The sequence below is a fragment of the Brachyhypopomus gauderio genome, chromosome 5 (genome assembly GCF_052324685.1).
Source record: "Brachyhypopomus gauderio isolate BG-103 chromosome 5, BGAUD_0.2, whole genome shotgun sequence".
In the NCBI taxonomy this organism is placed as follows: Eukaryota; Metazoa; Chordata; class Actinopteri; order Gymnotiformes; family Hypopomidae; genus Brachyhypopomus; species Brachyhypopomus gauderio.
The window spans coordinates 12,743,730-12,754,969 of NC_135215.1; positions in this window are offsets into that span (position 1 = coordinate 12,743,730).

An 11,240-nucleotide genomic window follows, 5' to 3' on the forward strand; every position below is an offset into this window, starting at 1 on the left:
TGTATCTCTCTGGGATAGTTTTCTCTGTTGTTTTTTTCTTTTTCTTTTATTATTCAGTACAATGCACAAAATCGATAACAGAACACTCCCAAAGGCAGAACAGATATGGGCACCTGAATCTCCCTCCCTCCAGAGCTCTGCTGGGACAGCGGCCACAGCAGGTCACGATAGAGGGAGGGCATCTGGATTGAGATGTCAGGAAGGCAAGATCAGCAGGGAGCCCCTCTGGGTGGAGAAAAGCAGTCTGGTTGCTCCTCATACCACTCTACCAGAGCATTCAAATCTGCCTGCACACAGGTGAACCTGTGCTTTTCCAACCTGGAGGTGTGTATACCCTCAAGATAATCAAGCCATAAACTGTCCATAAATTGATGTGAAGTTGTGTCAGTTGGTTCTTTTGTAATGTAGGACGCAGACATGAAGTGTGCTTTTATTAAGAAAAAACAAAGCAAAAGCAAAACTGCATCGTATGTATGTAACACACTGGCAAAAACCATGATGACAGAAACAAGTCTAACAGCAGGTGAGAGGGTGGCAACACGGGGAACTGAGAGAACCAATAAACACATTACTGCCGTGGGAAAGAACCGGCTGGCCTGCCTCCCTGTGGACCATGTATGCACTACTGTACAGGTATGAAGTAGGTCTGCTCCAAGCAGAACCTACTCCTCTGGTGTAAGAGGAAGAAGCCTGCAGTGGTGACTCCTCTAAGCCTGTCCACCTGCAGTTTCAAGCAAGCATTCCAAACACGGAGATCAAGAAGGAAGATCCAGGTATGCAGTAGGTAATGTGGGAAGAAGAGCCAAGCCCGAGTGTGTCTTTGAGCCACAACCCAGGCCACCTGGTGTCCCTGCTTTGGTGGACAGGGTCTCTTTGTTCTTGGAAGGTGATGATCCCCTGGAATTTTGTGGGTAAAAACAGACCTTCACAGAGACAGACCCTTACAGAGACAGATCCTCACTGAGACAGACCCTTGTAGAGACAGACTCTCATACAGACAGACCCTCATACAGACAAAAACCCTTGTAGAGACAGACTTTTGTCCAGACAGACAGACCCTTGTAGAGACAGACCCTCACAGAGACAGTCTCTCATAGAGACAGATCCTTACAGACACAGACCCTTACAGAAACAGACCCTCATACAGACAGACCCTTGTAGAGACAGACCCTCACAGAGACATACCCTCATAGAGACAGACCCTCATGCAGACAGACCCTCACAGAGACAGACCCTCTTAGAGACAGACCCTCATACACACAGACCCTCACATAGACAGACCCTCATAGAGATAGACTCTCACAGAGACTGACCCTCATAGATACAGACCCTCACAGAGACATTCACTCATAGAGACAGGCTGACATAGAGACAGACCAACACAGAGACAGACCCTCGTAGAGACAGACCTTCACAGAGCCTGATCCTCACAGACTTGCTGTGACATGTGGTTTGCCACCTCTTAACAAGCTGAGTTTAGCAGAGTTCAAAATGGTATTAGATGAGAAATTTAAACCCCATGTTTTCCAATTCTCAATTTTACCCTAAAATATATGTGTATATATAAGCTTTACATCAACATAATCACCTAGGTGATAAGATGTTTATGAAATGATGAGAAAATGAAATGATTATTCCAAAAAAATAAAATAAAATTCAGAGTCAGACTAGTTTAATAGAACACTTCAGAACTATTGCTTGTTCTGTAAACTATTGCTTGTCACAGTTTGAACTCTAAAACCCCATGGTAACACTGGAAAGACATGGGGGAAAGCTAATATTTACATTCAGTAATGTCCATGAATTAAACAGGTTGAGAAACTCCGTTGGAAGTCATCTGGGTCTGGTAGACACAGGCCCTCATAGAGACAGACCCTCACAAAGACAGACGCTCGTAGAGGCAGACCCTCAGAGACAGACCCTCGTAGAGACAAATCCTCACAGAGACAGAGCCTCACAGAGATCGACCCTCAAAGAAACAGACTCTCAAAGAGACAGACTCTCAAATAGACAGACCCTCACAGAGACAGACCCTCGTACAGACAAACCCTCATAGAGACAGACCCTCACAGAAACAAACCCTTGTAGAGACAGACCCTCAGATAGACAGACCCTTGTAGAGATAGACCATCACAGAGACAGACCCTAACAGAGACAGACGCTTGTAGAGAAAAACCCTCTCAGAAACAGATCATCACAGAGACAGACCCTCACAGAGACAGACCCTTGTAGAGAAAGACCCTCACAGAGACAGACCATCACAGAGACAGACCCTCACAGAGACAGACCCTCACAGAGACAGACCCTTGTAGAGAAAGACCCTCACAGAGACAGACCATCACAGAGACAGACCCTCACAGAGACAGACCCTCACAGAGACAGACCCTTGTAGAGAAAGTCCAGCACAAAGACAGACCCTCATAGAGACAGACCCTCACAGAGACAGACGCTTGTAGAGAAAGACCCTCACAGAAACAGACCCTCACAGGCTTGCTGTGACATGCGGTTTGCCACCTTTTAACAAGCTGAGTTCAGTTGTGTTCAGAGTGGTATTGAATGAGTAAGTTGCACACAGCATGCACACTTCTAGCCACCAGAGGTCCTCATTCCCTGAATGCTAAAGGTCTTTCTGGTGGCTCATCACGCTCGCCTGTGTCCTGTCAGTCATGTCACTGCACTATATAATGCTTCCAGAAACTCCTAGTACTTGCATAGTGTTGCCAGCATTTCTCTGTATACCATCCATTTGTTGTTCCTGATTATCTGGATTTTTTATTTTTGTGTATCTTTTGTTTTTGTGGATTTTACTTCACCTCTTTCCTATTCTCTCATGGATCTGCTTTCATTTTTTTTTATCTTGACTGTCTGGTTTCAATTTTTGCCTCTGGGTCTGCCTTCTTCCATCCATCTATCCATTTCTATCTGCTTATCTTGGTTCGGGACACGGGGGCAGTAACCTAAGCAAAGAGGTCCAGGTTTCCCTCTCCCCAACCACCTCCTCTAGCTCTTCTGTGGGGATACAGAGGCGTTCCCAGGACAGCCGCAGACAGACCCTCACAGAGACAGTCCAGCGTGTCCTGGGTCTTCCCTGGGTCTCCTCCCAGTTGGACATGCCCAGGGAGTATAGGGTGGCATCTGGACCAGATGCCCGAACCACCTCAACTGGCTCTTCTATGTGGAGGAGCAGCGACTCTACTCAGCCTCTCCCAGATGACCGTGCTCCTGCGGAGAAAACAAATTTCAGCCGCTTGTACTCACGATCTCATTTTTTTTGGTCACTACCCAGAGCTCGTGACCATAGGTAATAGTCAGAACGTCGACTGACCAGTAAACTGAGGGCTTTGCCTTTTGGCTCAGCTCCCTCTTCACCACAACAGTCCGGTACAGCGTCCGCAACACTGCAGCTGCAGCACCAATCCGCCTGTCAATCTCTTGTTCCATCTTTCCCTCACTCATGAACATGAATTCAAGATACTTGAACCCCTCCACTTGAGGCAAGGAATCCCCCCAGAGGAACCCAATTGGTCAAATGCCTTCTCCAAATCCACAAACTACATGTGGACTGAACCTAACTCTGTGTCCACGTCTGCACTGTCACAACTACACAATAGTTTGTCATGTCGTAAAGCTGTTCTCTGTGCACATTGTGAGAGTGCAGATGTCTAAATAGCAGACCAACTCACTTCTTGTTCTATCCTGTATTGAAGGCCTTCAATTTCCTCAGAGGAGTTTAACCTTTTTCGACACTTTGTATGTCTATCACATGTGAGACTATACACCAGTTGTTGTTAATATAGACATACAGTACTGCTCCTCTGCAGATTCCTTAGTCCTGTTAGGGTCATTCCCATATGGGAGCAATGCTATCCTTGCTAAGGCACAGGTTTCCTAAATTGGCCAAGCCTGTTTTTCCTCAAGAACCTTTTTTTTTTTTTTGCACCATTATCGTGTTGTCTGTATAGCACTGTGGTGTATTGGGCACTGATGTCAAATCATGTCATGTCATCCGTTTTGTGTTCTATATGGGAAACGGAAAAAAAGATAATTCAAAACATCTGTAAGAATGTGCATATACATTCACAAAAAAATTAATGACAAACATGTCACACATCACACAGTGCTCAGACCTCACACTCCAAGCAGATCTGCGTAGTCAACACAGAGACCTTAACACCCTTCTGATTATAATTATCAGAGGATTCAGGACAGGTTCAATCTACGAAAGAGTGAAACAACCATTCTAACAGCTACAGATGTGCTGCTGTCTGATTACTCATCACAGTTCTCCTAAACCAGGCACACTTTCTCTGAACGCTCGCATGAGCTAGTCTCTGTTTGACTCTTGCTCACATATGAGAGAGAAATTAAAACGAGAGAAACACACACACACACACACACACACACACACACACACACACACACACACACACACACACACACTTACCTTATATATCACTAATAGGATCCGGCATACAGGAAAACACTATTTTGATGAGGATGAATGAACTCAGTCGTCATGGTGATTAATAATGATTTTTCCTTCCATTTCCAAAACATTTTGAGTACTCATGCACTTGTGTGTGTGTGTGTGTGTGTGTGTGTGTGTGTGTGTGTGTGTGTGTGTGTGTGTGTATCAGTTCTGCGAGTTATATACACTACCATGCAAAGGTTTGTACACAGCTGACTGGATGTATGTTCTTTATATTCTTAAAGGCATTTTAGTTAATGGTTTGTGTTTAAATTTATGTTTAAAACACATATAAATAGTTAATAGTTAATGGCCTTAATATGACTTTTTTATAAAAAGAATTATACAGTATATTGTTAAAATAATAATAATAATAGTAATAATAATAATGAAATTTTTAATTAATTTTAATTGGCTCCTCAAAATATTCATAAATTTTGCCCATCATCCTACAAGTGCTCAGCATACATGAGAATGTGTTCAGGGCATCATAGGTGTTCTGTGCACATGAGTAAGTAAGTAAGTAAGTAAGTAAGTAAAACTTTATTTATATAGCACTTTTCTAGAGTAACTCACAAAGTGCTTTACAAAAAGGCTTGCAAAAACAATGCAATACAGTATAATTAAAATACATTATAATCCTATAGATACAAAATTGATACACAAAAATACACACCTACAATAAAACACATTTGATAAAAGGCTGTCAAAGGCAAGAGAGAAAAATGCAAAAACTGCAAAAGCCCGGTCCCCCTTTGAATTTAAGTTAGCACGGGGAACAGCTAATAACCCCTAATTCGAAGACCTCAGTGTTCTCACACAATGAAGAGGGCATAAGAGCTCATTGATGTACGCTGGAGCCTCATTATGGACAGCCTGATAAGTAAGCATTAAAATGAGAATGTGTTCAGGGCATCATAGGTACTCAGCGTACATGCGAATGTGTTCAGGGCATCATAGGTGCTCAGTGTACATGAGAATGTGTACTGGGCATCACAGGTTTTCAGTGTGCATGAGAATGTGTTCAGGGCATCATAGGTGCTCAGTGTACATGAGAATGTGTTCAGGGCATCATAGGTGCTCAGTGTACATGTGAATGTGTTCAGGGCATCACATATGTTGCCTCATGAAGCTTGTTAAGAACATCAAGAGCATCCAGAGCATCATCCCAAACTGCCCTGTAATGGGCGGCTCTGAAGAATACAAATATACGGCCATCTATTAAACATTTTATGTTTAACATAGCATAGTCATGTGTTATTTCATTATTATATAACTCCTATATACTCCTGTATCCATCTCAACCCCTACTCCTGTTCCCGCCTCCACCCCTACTCCCGTTCTCATCTCCACCCCTACTCCCGTTCCCACCTCCACCCCTACTGCTGTACCAACACCTCCACCCCTACTCCTTTTCCCACCTCCACCCCTACTCCTGTTCCAACACCTCCACCCCTACTCCTTTTCCCACCTCCACCCCTACTCCTGTTCCAACACCTCCACCCCTATTCCTGTTCCTACCTCCACCCCATACTCCTGTACCAACACATTCACCCCTACTCCTGTTCCCATCTCCACCCCTACTCCTGTTCCCACCTCCACCCCTACTCCTGTTCCCATCTCCACCCCTACTCCTGTTTCTACCTTTATCTCAGCTCGTTTCTTTGCCCACCTTTGCCCAGGCTCCTCCTCCCATGTTTCTAAGATCAGAAATATGTAATTTCCCTCAGTTGCATCCTGGTCCACCATCCGTAATGAGTAGGGTAGAGGGTTTCCTACAAAGTACATAGCAACATATGGTCTACAGTCAGTAACTGTAACTGTACACCTGCACCAACACCTCCGCCTCTTCTCTCCTTAACCCTCCCTCACCCCCTCCTCCATCCTCTCTCTCTCCTGAGGATTTTGTCATCTTCTTTGAAGAGAAGATTGCAGCAGTCCATCAGTCCTTCTCCCCAGCTCTCAACCTTCCTACTAGTATCTCTAACCCAACACTCAACTCCTTGGCTTCTTTCTCCCCTCTCTCCTCAGACAATATGCATCAACTTCTGACTTCTAGCAATCCTACTACAGGCCCAGTGGATCCAATTCCTTCCACTCTTTTCCAGAATATGTCAAGAGAACTCCTTCCATTCATCTCAGCAATCAACAACTCCTTAGTTTCGGGTCATGTACCTACCGTGTTCAAGATGGCATGGGTGGTACCAATCCTGAAAAAAGCAACACTCGACACCTCTGACATGAACAACTACAGACTGGTATCAAAAACTGGAGCGAGCAGTCTATGATCAATTATCTCTCTTCCTCACCCAGAACCAACTCCATGATCCTAATCAGTCTGGCTTCAAACGGGCACACTCAACAGAAACTGCCCTCAAAGCAGTGACCGAGAAGCTCCATGCTGCCAAGGCTAACAAGCTATCGTCAGTTTCTGCAGCCTTTGACACAGTCAACCACAACATCCTCCTCTCTGTTCTTTCTAGCCTCGGTGTGACTGGCTCTGCTTGGAGGTAACATAGAGAGGATCTACATCCAATCCAAGTAAACTTTCCACTGGAATCCCCCAAGGCTCAGTCCTAGGCCCTATTCTCTTCTCTTTATATACTCGTTCCCTTGGTGACATTATTTTGTCTCATGGTTTCTCCTATCATTGCTATGCTGATGACACCCAGCTAATTCTTTCCTTCCCTCATTCTGACACCCAGGTTTCTAGACGTATCTCGGCATGCTTGGCAGATATTGCTTCATGGAGGACTGCTCACCACTTGAAGCTCAACCCTACACTGTAAAAAACAGAACTTAAAATTGCTCGCCTTACTATGATTTTTAGTTTAGCTGAGCCAAAAATAATTAATTGCACCATAAACTATAACAAAGTAATTGGATCGGCTTACTTTACTGAGTTTCTTGTTAAAAGTTGACCTGACCTACAGGTGAACTACAAATTGTAGTTGAACCCTAGTTAAGGCCAGGCCAACACCTCTGCGCATGCTCAATTTGACTCCTTAGTTTTTCTGAAGACGCCCCTTTTTGCATACTGCGAATTGCTCTCTGGTACTTTTTCTTATTCTCGATTGGTTTAGCATTGCTTCTGTAAGCATCTGTTCACGTTACATAACAAAACATAATATGGAAAATGTATACATAGTACGAAATTCACTGCGGTGCTATGGAAACTTAGTTTTGGAATAAGACGTTTGCAGTGAAAGCACCTTCCTTACGTAGTTTGTCTATGCAAGAACTATTTGGCTTTAAAAAACAAATTTTTGCACATTTTTTGGGGCATAAAACTCTGAGACGTGGGTTGAATGAAACTGAATGACTTCTCTGTGCTTGCTATCTCACTGCTAGAATCAGCTAAACAGTTCTAAACAGTTCCTTAGTTCATTGGTTCCACCTGTGGTTACTTCATGGATTAGCCAACATGCATGTGATTTTGTAATGATTAATTAGTATTGAATAAAAACTGCAGACACCATCTGATTGACCAAAGAAACTCTTTATTTTCAGTTCACTGAGTCATGCTGAAGTGCTGTTTATTGTTTACGGTTATTATTGTTTCAGCAAATTCAGTGCTCCACGTATTACAAAATAAGATAATAAAAGTATTTATATACTGTATGTATATATATATATATATATATATATATATATATATATATATATATATATATATATATATATATATATATATATATATATATATATAAGGATTAAATGGATGTTGACCACTAATTTAGACTTCAATTTCAGGAATGCTTCATTTTCACACATTTTTTCACCATAATTTGTGTGCATCTTGAGTACTGTTATGTCTCCAGATGTCAAAAGTCTGAACTAATTTTTACCAATAGTTCAGATATAACACTTCAGATATGTTCATTTTTTTTCCATCATCCTACCACCAGACATTAAACACAAGAAGCAGAAGAAATCAGCAGCACAATCATGTGCACCGTACTTATAAGACCTGTACGCATCTGCAAACCCAAGCAATTGTAAATATGATATCTGTCTTGTGCAGAACACCACAAGTGTTTCAGTGATCATGTTTATTCAGAGCGAGAGAGTGAAGCAGGCCGATCTTGCGGACATGACGGTAAATGTACAGGAAGACAGCAGGGCGTAGGTGGGGGATGACCTTTCTGGGTGTCTCCGTACACTGGGAATTGTTTGTTGAGATGATTGCACATGAAATACATGTCTATCAGCAATCTCATCCTGTTCATAATTTTAGGGGTATGCAGTCAGCTAATATCTGTCAATTAAGGGTCTGCTAATAACTTGCCCAAGATCTTTTGTCCTGAAGGACAATAAAACGTCAGTCAAATAAGTTTGAAGTATGCTGTTAAGATTATGCTTTCCTAATTTTATTAACAATTGGTTCTTATTTGATTTGAGAGAATAAAGTGTTCTGCATCTACTAAAGAAAAATATGTGAAGATCAGTTAATAAGCAGTATATCAGGGTTTTGGATATATATTCAGTATTTATTATACAGGTCTGAACAATCAACAATCAGAACAATGTCTGAGTTTTAGAATCTGGAGCCTCCGACTCTCCAAAAGGAAAAATAGGGGTTCATGGGCTAATATATTTAGACAGGCTAGCACATAAGATAACTGCAATTTATGTCATTACTGTTAATGAACACTTCTCTCAAACTTGATTGTAGTCTAATCATCATAAATACTACAACTAGTACACCCAGGTTTACATTTCTGGCAATTAGCAGAAGTTCTTTCTGCAGAGTGACTGATAAACATCATTTGCTGTCCACACAGAAAATGCATCCTTAGTAAGTAAAAATAGGATATCTAAAATACTCCTATAGTCCTATAAATCCCAGATAGTGCCAGAATAAGAGTGCTAAAGCGTAGTTAGACAGCACAAGATACAGAGATAAAACATTTCAGTAAGTACAAATAAATGTATTACATTATTTACAACATTATTTACAATATTTAGACATAAACAACTACAGTTGTTATTATTAAATAATGATATCATGTAAAAAAAATTTATTCAACCTTTATAAATCTACTCATTTCCAAATACTTGGGAAAAATGGCGAGTATCCGTCAACTTCCATTGTGTATTTTTCATACTCAATACAGTTTCTAATTTTAGTTAGAATAGAGACAAACTGCAAAAGCATCTGCGTACCTCTCTGCCCTGATTGTATGAGTTTATAGTACTATTATACACCATTTTAGTAGCTTTTGTGATGTAGTTTGTAATAGACCCTTGCCTCCTGTCGCTGCGCTGTAACATAAAATGTCTTAGAATAATGCTTTGTTAACAAGATAAACTAAAGGACTGTTCCCTTCTCGGTAAGCTAATTATACATAGACAAATCCTATTGAGCCTACACAGACTGAATTGATTATAAAATGCTACTATTAACTATTAATGGTAACTACTCCAAATGCAAATCTTCTCAAGGTGGCTCAAACAGAAATAATGCACAGCTGGACCTGTGGGCTTAAGTAGGGAAACGGAGGAAGCAGGTAATAGACAATAGGTGTATATATTGAGACGAAGAAGTGTGATAATAGATTGGTCATTGTGAGCGAGGGAGTGGAGTGTTGAGTGTCTCCCATGTTCTGGGACCAGCCCACCATGATGCTTTTAAAGCTCAAATAATCTTGCTTCTAAGTTCTTAAATGACCTCATTGTTGAGTGTGATCCACCACAAATTACAAGTTACTGGACTGAATTATAAAAACTACAGCAGGATTCAGTCTTCTTCTACAAAGGTCCCTAGTTTGTGTTTGTGTGTTCCTCTACATGTGTAAGACATAGACAGACTCGCAATCTTTAAATCCTGGCTCAATACCTACCTGTTTGGCTTTTGGTTAGATAAATACATGCTTTATTCTAGGTTACATCTGTATTATGTTAGCCTAATGAGCTATATGGTTAAATGAGGACTTCTGGGATACTCTGTCCAAATGTCTCTAATGTTGGCATTCAGTGCAATCTCATGGACACTAACATACTAGGACCCTAGTGCATGCCTAACAATCTGATATCTGTTAGACAGCTGTACCTGTACTCTTTGGATATCACTGCAAGACTGAGGCTGACCTTCCTATACCTGGACTAGCTGGCCAGAAGTGCCCATCTGAACAGAACCTCAATTACTTGAACATTCCAGGTGAGTAGGTGCAGTGTTCAAATCCAACCAAGAGGTTAGCATAAGATTGTCCCAGTTTAGTACCCATACTGGCTCCTTTCACATTCTACATCTATAAAATCATGTTCAGTCTCCCTAGTGGCATTTTTAATGTTCAAATTCACTTTTAGTGACAGATTAGTCATTTATTTGGTCTCAGCCTGTCATTTGGTTCAGAGGGACTGAGTCATTTTGGGAGAAAACTTTTCACAGACACTGGATTGCCGATGCAGTGCACTACTCTTGTAAACTGCAGATCACTTTAATGTCATGTCTAAAAGGCCAGGAACTCATATCGGTCTTTCATTTTAAGTAAAGGTATACCAATTTGAAAACATGTTTTGTCCTGCAAGAGTTTATTTCCTACTTACAGATTTTGTCTTATCATTTGAATTGAATCCTGAACTCTATCTCTTTTATCCCGTTTATTTCAACCTAGAATGAGAATCCAGTTCTCTTCCAGTACAACAGGCATAGCTTACCTCTGATTAAAATCTGACACACAAGACACATATCGTGTACTGTAAGCAGTCGACATTCTCTCAGTTTCTATGGATTGAACATAGAATGGGTTTTGTACTTTTGGTGCCCTCT